Below are 16,262 nucleotides of genomic sequence, written 5' to 3' on the forward strand. Positions count from 1 at the left end.
CTCTGACAGAAAACCCATCTGGGTGCCAAAAAAATCTTTGGCTAAATAGCCTAGAGGGAAACCAGGGCCTTCTGCCTGCTCTGCTCTCAGGAGATGCTTTAGTTTAAAACAGACTTCTGTCTGCAGGTACCCTCCCAGGGGAAGCAGTCAGAGTACATTAAACTTGTGCTTAGGTGTTTTTAGCCCACAGGCAGGGATTCAGCAGGAATTAATTGGCTTTGGTGAGCTGCAGCCACGGAAGATCAAAGCTTGTTGATGGTAAAGTATTAATGCAGCACTTGTACCTTTAGTTGTTCCCCGTTAGTGCAGCAGCAGTGTGGGTTTATAAGGAGCTAATCCCTTGTAGGAAATAAATGTGATGCCTTATTGCCAGCATTTGAAATGGTAGGGGATGGATGAATATTTGCTGGAGCAGGAAAACAGGTGCACTACATGATATTTAGGGTATTTTCCCTTGGGGGAAAAAGAAAAGAAAAAAAGAGTTCTACTGAATATTGGTGAGTAGAAAAAATAAAAGGCAAAAAGAGAAGAACATTCTCCAGGCAGGACTGCTGGCATCCTGTGCATGGCTGCTGACAGCAGATCCAGCATTTCCCACATTCCCATGGGCTGCAGGACAGTCTCCACGGATGGGGTCACTGAGCTCTACCTGCCCTTTAACATCAGGGAAAATCCATGTTCACATCCTGCTGGATTCAGCAGTGCCAGAGACCGTGCTCAGCCTGCAGAGCCCTTGAATTCTAGGATCTACTTCATGCTCCTAGAGCACTGTGGTTTTTCCTTCCCCAGAGCACTGTGTTTTGGGTTTCCTCCCCCAAAAAATTGTTCCTGGGGTTATTGTGACTTGAGTTATCACTCAGATCCCCCAGCTTAGGGACAGCTGGCAGGGCAGTGACTCTCTTTGGGGTTTTCCCCTTCACACCCCTCTTCTCCTTTTTTTGTTAATCCCTTCAGTGTTGGCTGGTTGGTTACCATCTCTGCTTCACAATTCGTTCTCTTTCCTTCTATTTTTCTATTTTTTTTCTAATTTCAGATAAGGCAGCGCTGGCATTCCTGGCTGAGGTTTGTGATCCTTGGGTGTTTATGGCACATAAATTTCCAAATTCCAAGTCCTGTGATGATTGACTCCAACCTCTGTAGAAGCATCACTGGAAGTTGTTAAGGGCTACTCTTTTACAGCTTTGGAAGGATTTTATCAGACACACAGAACACTAATGTTAGCCCTGCAAAAGGTGATCTGAATGTACAGGAACTTCAGCTTCACCCTTTGCTTCAGCGAAATTAGAGGTTTTTGGCAAAAAAGTCTGTTTTTCTGACATGCTTTTGCCTCAATTGCAAACCTGCTTCAGTTAATCCATTTTACTCACACTGAATTTTGCCATCTGAAATGTTGTTAGAAGAAAAGAAGATGATCAACAGCAAGTCTCTCCTGCTACAATTGAGTCCTGTCCACTTTGCCTGGCAGAAAGGCACCATTTTTAAACAGTTCAGCAATTCAGAACACTTTTTGCACAATCGGGATGGGATAAAAGGGAAATGAGTGGCTCAGACCTGGTCCACAGCTGTGAAAATCATTGACAAAACTCCAGGTATTATGTAAAGATTTAGATTCACTCCACCAGTGAGCAAGAAATTCATCCCACAAATGTTTTGTTGATCTTGTGCCACACTTTGGGACTGCAGGTCTGTGCAGCATCAAACCAGCTAAGGTTGATGATAACTTGATATTTCCATCCTGCTTCCCAGAATGCTTGCAGTTAACAGCTTTTTTTCCTTCTTTTTTTTGATGAAGCCATTTTCAGGCAGGGTCAAACCAGAGGAATATGGGTATAAATGGGCTCTTTAATTGCAAACAACTCCACAGCTTTTGCATAAAGCACCTTGGAGCGTTTGACTGCATTATTTGCAAGTATGAGACAAATGGCTGAGCACTTAAAGTGTCACTCCCAAAGCCACCGGTGACCAAGGAAGTGACTTAGAGCATGAACTGCCTGCGTGGGAGCACCAGCCACACTCCCCTTTGCCCCAGGGGACAGCTGCCCCTCTGCCCCCAGGGCACTGTGCCGACAGAAGCTTTCGTCTGAGAAATTACTGTTCCCTGCCTGACGAGCTCTGAATTCCAGAGGTATCACAAACCAGAGTCAGCTTCGTGGGAAACGTTCTCATCTCCTGCCCAGGTTGTCTCCTGCCACCTCGTTGCATTTGCTGTTGGCAGATCAAAAGGAGTTCAGGGCTTTTAAAGCTAAATTAGCTCTCCAGCACGAGGGTGATACCCAGAGAGCACAGCCAGAGGGTGCAGAGGTTTCCCATCTCCCGAAAGCGCCAGGAAGGTCAGTCCTCTTCAAAGAGACTGGAATAGCTGAGGAGGGGAGGAGGGCAAGGAGACCCTCAGGGTATGTCTGTCCTGCAGAGCAGAGGGTCAATGTCCCCATCCATGCACGTCACCTCTTTCTGACCCGGTGCTGATGCACAGGAATTCTAGGAAAATCCATGGCTCTTCTTTTTTTTAAAATAGATTGCCTAGAAAGCAGACTTATGGAAGATCTCAAGGATAAATGCAGGCTGTATGTTTAACTAGAACACAGAATCCATCCTCTTCCTCTTCCTCCTCCTCCTCTTTCTCTTCCTCTCCCTTTTGTTTTATTGTTGTTACTACCTTAGCTTGGATTCTTGCACTCATCCTTTTTTTCCTTTTTGCTGCCGTTTCTTGTGTTTTTCAAGGTTAGATTCTATTTCATTCTCATCCCTCTTATTTTCAGGTTACTGAAATGAAAAAATGTTCCAGTCTTCAACAAAAGTCTTGCAAATTTGCTGGATATATTCACTTTCAAAAGTTTTCTAGGAATACCTACTCACTGTTTGCCATCCCGTGCACTTGGTTGTGGTTCAAAGATGTCAAAATCGGGCTTTTTCTGAGGGAGTTCAAAAATTGTCCCGGTCTTGAAACTTGGTTCAGGCATTTCCTTCTACCAGGAATAATTAGGGAAAAAAAAGGTGAAACAAACATGAGGTTACACAGGGCCAACATTATAACCAAATAAGTCGTTCTTGTCGCTTTTTTAACAATTGCCCTTCTGCTTATTTGTCACAGCATCACATCAATCCCCGAGGCTTCTGCCAAGAACCCAGGGTCTTATTTAAGTTTAATATATGTTATCATTTGAGGTTGGCTGAGAGTTATTCTTACATAATTATAAGGCAAATAACTCTTATTTCGACTTTTTTATCATTATTTAGAGATGCCCCAGGCCCTGTAGCACGTCCTTGTGAAAATGTGGCAGCCACAAAAGCAATGACTGAAATGAGTGTACTTTGCATAACGCCAGCAGTCAAACCCCTTAAAAGCTCAATAACACAAAACATTAATGGCTGGACTTTTTCAGACATCCCAGCTCCTTTAGCAGCTGTAATATTATTAGTTTCTTCTGTTCACAGCAAATTTGATATGCAAAAAGTTGGGGTAAGAGACAGATTTAGAGAATATGAAAAAGGCCTGGAAAAGATTATTCACAACAGCAATTAGGGGTGGCTGAAACTTGGGGCATTTTTGTGCTTTGTAAACAGAATATTTTGGGTTTTTTTCTAGAAGTTAATTCAGGCCAAGCACTTTATTTGGGGGTTGTTGTGTGGGTGGAATCACGTCGGTTGCAGGTGGGTGGTGGCAGTGCTTGCCCCAGCTGGCTGCTCACAGCCAGAGGAGTCTTCCTGATATTCCAGGCAGTGGGAATCTGTGTTGTGCAAAGGGTTTATGACTGGCAGCTTTGAGAAGCAGTGGAGCACAGAGTGGTTCAGCATGGCAGGACCTGATTTGCACCATGGATCCAGCTGGCCTTGGATCATTAAATCATTCCCTGCCTGCTCTGGCCATGGTGTTTTCCTGCCCTTACTTTGGCAAAAAACCCCTTGGTTTCCATCAGGCTCCATTTTGTTGATGTTTTGGGTTTCCTAACTCAGCTCCAGTCGGTTAAACTTGGGCTGTTGGGCTGCTGAGAGGACATTGGTCTGCAAAACTGTTAATGGCAACCTCTGTGAACACCCCTGCTTTACTTACAGAACTGTGGCTGCTTTGAAAGTTTTCTTAATTAAATCTCCAAAAATTCCTGAAATGCCTTCATGGGATGTTCTTTTACCGTAAAGCAAACACCTGAGCCCCTTGGCAGCAAGTGAGTCTTGAATCAGGGATGGAATAGAATCTTTTCCGTTTCTCAGTCCTGCACTATATTTATTAAATCTCCTCCTGAGATGTAACAGAGATTGAGGGCTGGGTTCTCACTTGACGTAAAACCCAGCCATGCTCAGAGGCAATTAGGGAGGCTGAAGTCAGAATGACTTGCAGGATCAGGTTCCTACTCCTTTCTTTAAATTCTCTGTTGCATTTTATATGGACTGACTGGCTAAACTCAGTGCCGCTTAATTTAAAAACGGGGACTTGTAACCCTGAGCTTTCTTTTTTTGCCTCCTTTTATTTTGAAACCAATTGAAGGAGCGGGGTAAGTGTATAATGGTGTGATAAATCACTCAATTTACATTTGGCAGAATAAAATTAGCATTGCCATTACTTCATAATAGGGCATGGCTATGACTATGGAATTGATTTCAGAGTCAGGCTGATCCATTACAATTTTGTTAATATTGAATTTTAAATAGGATGATGAATTGCTAATCAATGCAGTTAAAGAAACAACTTAGGGGAAAAAGCCCTACTGTTTACTTTATAAATTGTGTGTCACTTACTGTGTCATTTCCCTGGGCTTCCATATTAGGAACTCCATATTTGTAACGTTCCAGCTACATCATGGTCATTTGTGCAATTCAGGGAACAGCCTTCGTTGGACTAAGTGAGAAAATTTTCACTCATTTAAATTCACTATAAACTTCCACCATTTTTGGTACGCTAAGGGCTTGCTCTGAAAAGATGGCCCAGCACTGTTGTGCTGTTTCACAACCTAAATGAACTATTCTAAAAACAAATGGAAGGAAACTTTGTCCATTTCCTTCTTTGTGCAAAATACCATTTGTTTCTCTCAGCTGTGCATAGTTCTTGCTCCAACATATACATGGAGTTTAGATTTATGAGTTTATCCAAAACCTGAATCTTCTTCCTAGGGTAAAATGAGGCAAAGATCCTGGTAATGCTTATGAAGGTCAAAGCCACACTTTTTTTTTCTTCATGTAAATGTAGATAATCTAGTTTGGGTTAAAAAAAATTGCAGATATCTGTAAATCTCACAAATTTTGGCAGTTGTGCTTAACTGTAAGGGAATTAATTTTATCCCAAGACACTTTCTTTCTTCTGGACACATCTTTTGGCTGTGGGGATTTTTTTTCTTTTGAACTGAGACAGATACCAAGACAGGCAGATACATTGCTGTATATTCCCCTTTTCCTGGTGTCTAACAAAGAGCCATCCAGTCCCTTTAATGAGAACTCAGAGCAGTAGATCAACTGGCCTTTAAACCTCAAAAGATGACCAGGCAACACTTTTAAAGGGATAAATTATTTTTTTCTGTCAGGAAGGTGTGGACCAGTGCTTGGGGAGCAGTGTACGAAATAACTCATCCTTGGCACACAGAATGTCAGGATCAATAGATACAACATCTTCTGTGACTGGAAACTGTAAACAGAGAAATAAATACTCCTTGTGCAGTTTGAATTTATTCATTTGTCATTGTTTCTACTTTTCCCCCACCACCTGTAGAAGTGCAAAACCTCCGTGTAACCAATTAAATCAGGGCTGTGCTAACAAATCTCTCCCTTTGGGTTGCTCTCCAGTAGAGGCTGCTTCCTTATTAAAAAAAGCACTAAATTACTGCAGGAAAGCCAAGCATAAATTTCAACAAGATGAAAGCATGGGAATATCAGGAGGGATATTTCTTTAAGATTTGATTTAGAGCTACAGAAATTCTGCTGTCCCCGCCTGTCCAAGTCACACCTGGTGCTACGCGTGTCACATCCTGTGCTTCTCACTACAGAAGTGACTTTCAGCATCATAGGGATTAGTTTATTAAGAGAGTTCTTTAGCAGCAGATTCAGGAATTCATCCTGGGATTTTGGGTCATTCTAAATCTACAAAGACTTCCCGATGAAACTCTTCGATGCACCTTTGTCATCCAGGGTAAGAGATTCGTGGGGTTTTGCTGTTTTCTCTCAATGTTCAGTCTGTGCTCTCTGCTCAGGCTTTAATTAGCACATGTTTTTGTGCTAGGTAGTGACAGGACAGGGGTAAATGGCTTTACAGTGAAAGTGAGGCACAGGAACAGGAATCTTGTGGATGTCCCATCCCTGGAAGTGCCCAAGGCCTGGTTGGACGAGGCTTGGATCAAGCTGGGATAGTGGAAGGCGTCCCTGCCTGTAACAGGGGAGCTGGAACTACGTGGCCTTTGAAGATCCTTCCAACCCAAGGCATCCTATGATTCTATAATTCTGTATTTGGCAAAGAAAGGATGAATGTATTTGGTCTTGCTCTTCCCAGAAATTGGTAGCTTTGTCTTTTTCTGACTCTTTTTTCCTGCAGTTGCAATCTGCACACCGAGGACTGGCAGCTCTCTAACATCATGCCATGGACAAATTGGCTGAAGATACACCCAAAAAAGTGCATTTTAAGCTCCTTTTTGCTGTGCAACTTGGAGTGGGAGATCTGCTGAGGAAAGGGAATTTATTAACCTTTCTTCTCGAGGTGCAGATCTGCAGGATGAGCCTGTTTTTAGTGATATTGAGAGTCCTGCATTGTTGGTGCTGCACCTGAAGTGAAAAAGGATACAGGAAATGGAGATATGGGTAGGATAATGATTTCCAACCTTCTTCTGAGAAAGATATTTTAGGAATGTTTCCTTGTAAAGTACAGATTGTGTATATAGAAAACGCACCATTCACTTTTGTTAAATATACCCTCTGAGAAATGGATGCCTACACAAAGGGAGCAGAGGCTTATGGACACTTTTTATTCCGGTTTGAGGAAATAATTCTTTCATTTGCTAAGTATTTTTTGCCATAGTAAAGATGTCCAGCACTACTGAACTGCAGTGAATTATACCTGGAATTTTATAAACTGTTGTCAAACGAGGAGCTGAGTACATGTTGTAGCACTCAATATTTTTCCCATTGATTGCAGCAGTATTTCAGATGAGTCCCCAGGGAAATAGAGCAACATCCTTTTGTTCAGAAAGTCATCAAAACCAGGCAGTTTATGATCTTTATCAGCAAAACTATTTGCATTTCTTTTGCTCCAGCCTCAGAGAGAGAAAAGGGGGACAGAGAAGGAAACAGAAGAAGAGTGGAGCTGTTTGGTAGAGGTTCTAAGGCAGAGCCTGAAGTGTATTTATGGGTATAATTTTGCACAGATCACTTGGTGCTCTAGCACCGTGCTACCGATCACAACATAAATCACACTTTAATTTTAACCTTTGCAATTCATCAATAGTTTCAATATCAAATATAATTCAGCGCTGACACTATTGGTTTACAGGTAAGTGGAATAAGAATGGAGGAGACTTAGTAATGGATTAGTTCGCCTGTCAGCAGAGGCAGAAAGATTCATGTTGTCTTCTCTATGTTTCTATCACATGCACAAAGCCATAAATAATGGCAACAGCTAATCAGACACAAGAAAGATATATGCTGTCATTGAAATCAGTTATTTCTACCATCTGAGCTCCAAAAATTTAACCACTGAAAAGGAATCCATTTAATAAAACATCATCTTGCTGCTTGTTTTGCAAGCCATATATATTTAAAGAATTTTTCTTGTAAAGATTTAAAAGAATTATTTCCTTTGGTCGTGGTGTAGCAGTTCTGTGTATGAATAAGTGCTTATACAACTCCAGGAAAAAAATGTTGGCCAAACAATTATTTTGCTTTTCACTGAACATGTTAAGACTGAGATTTGGCTTTTTTTTTTTGATAAATGTAAAAATCTGAGATTTCTGTGAGGTTTCTTTGTCTAAACCCCAATACTGGAATTTGGAAAAATGTCTGACCTCAAAGAGTTCCAAGTTTGCAACATCTCCCTGAATACCTTCCTCCACTCTTAACTCAGGAATTCAGTGGGATGACCAGGGACTAAATCTGCTTTGTGGTGGTGATGGTGGTGATGGAACATGGCCCTGATGAAACTCTGCCTTTGTAGATATTAAGAATGTGTGTGGATGTGACCACAGGTAACCTGATTTAACCCCAGAGCCAGCCCTGCTGTAAGAGACAGAGTGGATCAGATGACCTGCAGAGGTCTCTTCCTGACTAAATTATTCCATGGGGTGACCTGTGGTGAAAAGTTTCATATTATCTCCTACTATTTCCTCTCCATTTATCCTAAACCTGTGGGGTTTTTAATCACATCCAAAGGAAGCACAAATGCCCTCGAAGGCTGTGCAGGGGATGAAAAGTCCTAAATACTCAGAGTTTAATTCTTCCTTGTCCTTATTCATTCTGCTGAATGAATTATTTCCATCATACTAAATTTCCATGTAAAACTCCTTGTTCAGTGCTCATAATAACCTCCTTGGTGCTGCATTTTATCCCCAGAGTATTGACACGTGCATTCTGTTAAGTTTATGGTTTGTGGTGTAAGGTCAATATGCTGGAATGGAAAGCACTGTGACAAATGGCTCTGCTCTAACGTGTCTGTGAGGGAGCCTCCTTCCCTGTCCTTCCTCTTCCCAGGGCTTCCTGGGGACGTGCTGGAACTTCAGCAGCACAGACACCCATCCCTCCAAGGGATTCAGGCGTTTAAGAGAAATGGTTGGAAATCTGCTGGTGCTGAGTGTGGGACCCCTGTCTGCACTGATGAGGTTACAGAGCTTTAGCACTTAGAACTTCCCTCTGCTCAAAGGGGTGTAAACACTCCAGATGTTTCTGTTTCTCATGGGGTCACCTCCAGGGAACTGCTGAGAAAACTTTTACTTTGTAGAGTGTCCTAACCTCAGTGAGAAGTTTGGGCTGGTGGGTTCTTCTGAGGGAGAAGTTGATGTGTTGGGTTTGGGGGGGGGGGGGGGGTTTGTATTATATTTCAATATAGATTTAATTGATGGACCAGGACTGCTGTAAAAAATGTTACCTTTTAGGAAAATCAGTCTCCTGAAGGTGTTTAGATGTGTATGGAGTACATTATAACTCTAAGGGTGTCTACTGGCTGAAGAAAGTGAAAGGAATCCTTTATGAACCTCCTGTGCTTGTAGGACATCACATGCAATTTATCATATATTGTGTATTTTCATTTAATCAAAATATTGCTCCTTCCTTCCTTCCTTCCTTCCTTCCTTCCTTCCTTCCTTCCTTCCTTCCTTCCTTCCTTCCTTCCTTCCTTCCTTCCTTCCTTCCTTCCTTCCTTCCTTCCTTCCTTCCTTCCCTCCCTCCCTCCCTCCCTCCCTCCCTCCTTCCTTCCTTCCTTCCTTCCTTCCTTCCTTCCTTCCTTCCTTCCTTCCTTCCTTCCTTCCTTCCTTCCTTCCTTCCTTCCTTCCTTCCTTCCTTCCTTCCTTCCTTCCTTCCTTCCTTCCTTCCTTCCTTCCTTCCTTCCTTCCTTCCTTCCTTCCTTCCTTCCTTCCTTCCTTCCTTCCTTCCTTCCTTCCTTCCTTCCTTCCTTCCTTCCTTCCTTCCTTCCTTCCTTCCTTCCTTCCTTCCTTCCTTCCTTCCTTCCTTCCTTCCTTCCTTCCTTCCTTCCTTCCTTCCTTCCTTCCTTCCTTCCTTCCTTCCTTCCTTCCTTCCTTCCTTCCTTCCTTCCTTCCTTCCTTCCTTCCTTCCTTCCTTCCTTCCTTCCTTCCTTCCTTCCTTCCTTCCTTCCTTCCTTCCTTCCTTCCTTCCTTCCTTCCTTCCTTCCTTCCTTCCTTCCTTCCTTCCTTCCTTCCTTCCTTCCTTCCTTCCTTCCTTCCTTCCTTCCTTCCTTCCTTCCTTCCTTCCTTCCTTCCTTCCTTCCTTCCTTCCTTCCTTCCTTCCTTCCTTCCTTCCTTCCTTCCTTCCTTCCTTCCTTCCTTCCTTCCTTCCTTCCTTCCTTCCTTCCTCCCTTCCTTCCTCCCTTCCTTCCTCCCTTCCCTCCCTCCCTTCCCTCCCTCCCTTCCCTCCCTTCCCTCCCTCCCTTCCCTCCCTCCCTTCCCTCCCTTCCCTCCTTCCTTCCTCCCTCCTAGACAAAATAAAGTAAAATGAATCCAGTCCTAGATGTCCACAAATTTTTTAGAAAATCAAGTTAATTAAAATCAGAGTCTCCTATATGAAGATCATACATAAAATTTGGAACTCTGAATCCAGAGTACTGAAAAAGACATGGTGTCAACGTGGCCTTTGCATTTTCCAATGGTTTGTGCCAAGTCATGCATTTAGCCCAAATGTTTCCTGCTTTTTTTCTGCTGAAAGCCTTACTCTGAGGAGTTCTGTGTGATCTCTCTGGTCTAAAGTGAGACAGAATTCTGAAGGCAAAGTGTTGCAGTGTCATTACCTGTGATTATAACATCAGGACAGCAGTGTGGAGCAAAAAGAAGTCTTAATTCAGGTGTAATTTCAGATGAAACGATCTGCTACCAAATATTCCATCCTCATTCGGGGCTTTGAGTGTAAAATGTAAAATATGCAGCAGTGATGGGTAGAAGGCTTTTCAACCACAGGTTTTTTTCACATACAGGATGCACCCTACAGACCCTGCTGGCACCTGGAGGGGAGGGGAAATCACAGGTGCAGACCAGAGCCCTTGTGAGGGTGAAATGGTGACAGGGCTGAGAGCTTGGCCATGTAGAGCCTGATGCCTCCTTGTCTTTACAGCAGGCAAATGTGACTGAAATGGACTTTCAGAAAGGGCCTTAGATGTGATTTTTAACCTTCAGTGCTTGCTGGACAAATCACTGCTTATGACAGGCATCATTACAGCTGGAAGCCTGGCCAGGAGCAGAAGGAGGGAAAGGAGAAGTGCTTTTTATCATTTCTTTGGAGAAACACTGCACCCTCACCACACATGGCAGTAATTGTACATCACTTTTCTCTGACACGTTATGGAACAAAGAAAAGGCATTAGAGAGTCAGGTAAAGAGACTAATCTTGTTGAAACATTCCATTCAAGCTAACAGCTTATGTTAGAGCAATCCCATACTTTATGCTCAGAGAAGCAGTTTAGTTCGTGACTGGTGTGCAAGAGTTGGACCATGGAAATTCGAGTGCAGAACCTCCTACAACACTTTGTGTTGTGATTCCCACTGAAGGTAATCAAGGATAACCTCATCCATATTCCCTAGTTAGGTACCACAGTGCTCAGGGTGATAGATCTTGGGTAGGGCTTACTGGTAAAACACAAATAAAATTGCATTTCAGGACCTGAATTTCAATGTGAAGTATTCTCCTAGCTAAAAAGAGATCAAAATGATCCCCAGAACATATTCTGAATATTCATGGCCTGGTGGAGGTACTGCAGCGTGAGCAGTCTGCAGAGCTGGGACAGCTGTCAGTTGTATTGTAAGGTGGTTTGTTGTTCAAAAAACCTTCACTAAAGGGAGGAAAAATGCTGATTGTTCTGGAATGACTCCAGTGCCAACCACTTCATATTGTTCAGCAGTGAGATTACCAACTCCTACAGCTCTCTCTTCTGAAAAAGTCACTGAATTCATCTCTGCTTCAAGAGACCAGGTCATAAATACCAGAGCCTTAGATAAAGTCAATGCATCATTTGCCTGTCAGGTTCCACAGCATCCAAAGGTTTGGTTGGAAATGGTTTCGATGGCAATTTCAGCCTCTCAGCTCCAAGGCAGAAGTGTAGATCTTGTCAAGGCATTGAAAAGAAGGAGTAAGGAGTTGCTGAATGTATGAGACAAGGATGGTTTATATGTTCTATTATTTCTCCTTGACTTGCAGTTGTCGTTTTTTTAATTGCTTCTCTTTGTTCTTGGAACCACTGCTGTTATCTGGAACTGTATTATTTTTGCTTTATCTTGAGATCAACCCTCAAGAACACCTCAAGAATCCCTTTTTCCTTTCCAGCCACAAGCCACCCTGGTCCCCTTCCCTGGTCCTGTCAGGGTGTGTGTCCCTCCATAGGCCCCATGCTACGAAAGTGTCACTGCCCCTGAGCAATGACAGCAGATATTAACTCTGATAAGGAAAATCCCGATAGCTCTCAGCATTCTTTAGTTCATTTCTGTTACTGATAGTTATGGGAAGAACAGTGTGTTAAATTCAAATGGAAAAGGATGCTGCCATGTTCCCCAGCACCTTATCAGCAATTACTGCCCAGGCTTGTAAAACATTAAATCACTCGTGAAAGGTGGGAGATTAATAAGAGGTGTTTTAATCTTCACTCACTGCAGCACAAACAACACGATGCACAAAGGTGAAGGAAGGGAGGAAACCGAAGCTTTTTTTCCCCCCGAGCTGCCAAATCCATCACTCCCTGAAAAGAAACTTCAGCAGTGTCACTGAAAGTTCAGACGGGCCCTGACAGATTCAAATCAGCCACATGTGCAGATTCCTCCTGAAATCCAGCTTCCAAATCTGTGCCATCAGTTTTAATGAGTTCCCCTTGCCAAGCACCCCAAAGCTCAGTCCCTGCAGTGTCCAGGGGGCTCCAGAGCAGGACACGCCTTGTGCTGGGGCAAGCTAAGAGCTCACACCCCAGAATTAACACAATATTTCACCTCCTGCTCCACAGGAAATGTGTTTGGGCCTTGAGTCAGCACACCCAAGCTCTGCTCTCTCTGTAGATCAACACAAAACTCTGCAAATCGACCCATCCAAAGCCCTGCTTGGGCTATGGGAGAGTGGGGTTTAATTATTCCAAGCAGCCAATTTCTAATATTCTATTTATAAGGCTTCTGGCTGTTCAAAAATCTGTTTGGGACAATCTAGACGGTCGTTTTAGTGTTAGGTATTATGAATTTTTAATTTGTCTTAGTGAAGGAGAGCTTTGCTGCAGACTTGCTTGGAGATGAAGGGAATATTCATACAGGTCAATATTCATGCCAGAGCTGGTAAATCGATGCTAAGCACTGCCTGAAGCTGAGCTGAAGCCCTCTGGCCCATCAGTTTGCTGGAAGCTTCACTAAAATTGCCAGTTTTGCCCTGTTTTAGTCTCATAGTTGCAGTGGTACCGTGTGTGTCCCAGGACTGGCGCTTTCACGGAGCTCTGCAGGAGCTGCCAGCAGAGCAGGGAGCCTTTCCCAGGCCTTTAAAAGCAGTAAAACTTCTTTGTGTACTTCTCTCCACCTCCCATCCTTGGTTTTCTGTCTTCCCAGGGCTTCCCAGAGCAGACAATCACCGCCATTAAGACAAAGCACTCGCTTTCCCGAGATGGTAGAGATTGTACAGAGAGAAAAAAGGGAGGAAGGGAAAAAGAATAGAATATTCCTCTGCAAAGGGCACCTGTCTTTTACAGAGGATAAAGTGTTGCCAGATGAGCTTAACAACATTATTAATCAATCTGTGGAGACATCTTTCTTTGGGTTTTTTTTTTTCCTTTGTAGGAAAAATCTTTAGAAGAAAACACTCCAGGCAGAGGAAGAGCTATAAACCTCTGCAGAAGCAGATGGGGGGGTGCCTTCTCTCCTTGATAAGTCAGCCCTACTCTCTCCAGTAGAAATTCCTTAGGGAAAATATACTTTTTCTTTAAGTTTTTACCAAGATATAGGTTTGGAATGTTTTTAGGGGTTTTTTTTGTTTAACAAAAGTTGATTATTTCTTAGAGGGGCTCAACCCACCGTTGGAATAATGTTCATGTTTAATTGCCTGTTTGGCTCTGGCAGGATCCTTGATTGAAAAGCAGCACCTTTACTGCAGGTGATGTCCACACATGGCAGTGTTTTCCATGGAAAAGGCTCAGGGAAATCTGTGCTAATAATTTATTCTTTGCAGAGGTTTTCACCCAGCTATTGGGAATTGTTGAGAAGTGCACATCAGTATATCAAAGCATCCTGCAAACTCTGTAAAGCAGGGAACTGAGGCTTTATTGATGCTTATTTTAGGCTGCCAGAAGAGCTGAGTGATTCACCCAGACTCCCCTGACAAAGAGTGCCCTTCCTGCACCGTCACGGGGCTCCTTCACACACGTCCTCACCAGGCACCTGCCTGGAAAGTTCTGCAGCAGGGACAGAAGATGCCTTCACCAGGGTGGGATTTTTCACTTCCTTTGTGCTGTGTTAAGGAAAACTCCCAGTGCTGCCAGGGGACTGGGATGGATGGAGACAGGAGGCCGTGGCAAAGCCCACCCTTGATGGAGACAGATGGAGGATTTGCTGCCTTACAACCTCGTGCAGAGGTAGTTGAAATACCTGAATAAACACAATGGAAAGTCAGAGTGGAAACTAAAAACAGGGCTGAAGTTTTCTTCAGAAATGGGGGGAAAAGGCCTCTATTTGAAACAAAACCAAGTAGACAGGGAGTCAAAGACTCAAGGAGTTCTAGGGAGTCAAAGACTCAAGGAGCTCCAGAGAGTCAAGGACATTTCCATAAGAGATGGCTCTTCCACAGCCTTATTTTCTACATCTCTAAACTAGAAATTATGTCATTGAAAGAAAGGCAGTGCCACTTAATTAAGAAGAATGTAAGAAAATAAATCTTTACTGCCCAGGCAATAAGTAAAAAAATGTGTAAAGTACATTGAAAGCATTGAGTGAGGTTGTGAAGGAACATTTGTGCACTGCCAAGAGTGTTCATTTCTGCTGGATCTGCCATTGAAACATCCCAGGGATGCAGTAAAAAAATCAAGTTTTTTTTGTTTTTTACCTCCGTATTGTTTATAAATGTTACCAAAATCCCCATGGACCCTTAATTCCTTGCTTGTTGTTTTGCTTGACTGTATCCCATTGGAAAGAGAGTTGGTAACTAAATAGAAAGGGTCTTGTTGAGATTATCATTGAGAGGATGAATATGAAAGTGAGGGTACTAAAGTGAGTACCTTTCTTCTCTGCTTATCAGAATTAGAAGCTCTTTCAGAGTGGCTCCTGTAAGTCTGTTTCAATATAATCCATAGATGGGCAATGAGGTTTGTTTTCCAGCTGTTTAAGAGGGAAGATAGAATCAGCCACTCACAAGTTTCCATATAAACCTATTTTTACGTTTTGATTTTTCCTCTCCCTTCATGAGCTGCTAGAGAATGAAAATGGTCTGAGAAATGTCTGTGTTCCTTCTGGCACTGCTGCCATCAGAAATCTTTCGTCAATTCCTACCTCTCATCCTCTTTGCCACTGCCCTTGGTGACCAGAGAGCAAAGACTTCCAGAAAAAAAAGCAAAATCAATAGGAAGTTTATCTGATTCTCACTCAGATTCATTGCCTTCCCATCCTTCCTTCCAATCAGTGAAATTAATGGTTGAGAGCCTGAACTAAAGGAAAACCAAACAAGTTTTGTCCTGGAAAAGCTACGAGGCAAATTGCTGGCAAAGAGCAGGAGAAGGGAGGGTGCACAGAAAAATCTGGAGAGTTCAGAACATTGGATTAAATCCAGGGGTTTGTGTCTGAAAGTGGATAAATGCAAGGCATTTCTCTCAAGGGGCAGGGAAAAAGGAATAACAAGGAGAAATAAAATACAGGAGAGCAGGACAGAGGGCAGCAATGCAGAAAAGATTCCGGGAGAGGCAGCAGGTAACAAATTAAATATAAGTGAAATGTGAGGCTATTAAGGGAAAATGCCACAGCTGTTTTGGAGTGCATTGCTCACGAGGAGAGAACAGGGATCATGCCCATTCCCAAAGCCTGGCTGTGATTAGAACCAGGCTGCTGTGGTCACTGGGGGAGAACCAGCAGGAGTTAATGGTGCTGAGAACCTGGAGGGGGCCAGGCAAGAGGCACCCGCACACTCCCACTGCTAACGGGCTCCTCGGAAAGATGCCAGGGTTTTCCAGTGATCTGTGATGGCCAGAAGGGAATTAAAAGGATGCTGTGATGCCAGGGAGAGTTTTGAGAGGGAAGATTCATTTACCACCTGGACAGGACTATGATTAAAGCCTTTTCAGTGGTGTTGTGGCAGTAATTGACTCTTAAATTCGAGGGGCTAAGGAACAACACTCTCCTTGCTGAAGAGGAGTTATGTGCTCAAAAGACTCACCAGAAATTCAAGAAGGAGCTGAAGCTCAGTTCAAATAGGTGAGATTTTCTGCACTGCCCCAAATTTTCTCTCCTCCTCCACAATTCACACGCGTTCCCTGCGCAGTTTTCGTACCCAGGGAAGGTCTGAAAGCAACTTTGTGTCAATCAAGAATCAAGAAAGGTTTCATTTTTGGTGTGAATTCTGTCCTGGTTTGGGAGGTTTCAAGTCAGGGAAGTGGAAGATAATTTTAGGGCTTTTGATAAGTCCTTGGTGTG

The 16,262-nt window shown here is 43.2% G+C and overlaps 1 long non-coding RNA gene across 1 annotated transcript in view; it reads left to right on the top strand.

The window, feature by feature from the left end:
* The window catches only part of LOC116449015, a 47,051-nt gene extending 41,394 nt beyond the window's left edge, over positions 1–5,657 (top strand). Inside the window, exon 17 of the long non-coding RNA XR_004242192.1 lies at positions 1,034–5,657. This is a non-coding gene — a long non-coding RNA (uncharacterized LOC116449015). The remainder of the gene's footprint in view (positions 1–1,033) is intronic.
* The last annotated feature ends 10,605 nt before the right edge of the window (positions 5,658–16,262 follow it).

The sequence above is a fragment of the Corvus moneduloides genome, chromosome 10 (assembly GCF_009650955.1).
Source record: "Corvus moneduloides isolate bCorMon1 chromosome 10, bCorMon1.pri, whole genome shotgun sequence".
Classification (NCBI taxonomy): Eukaryota; Metazoa; Chordata; class Aves; order Passeriformes; family Corvidae; genus Corvus; species Corvus moneduloides.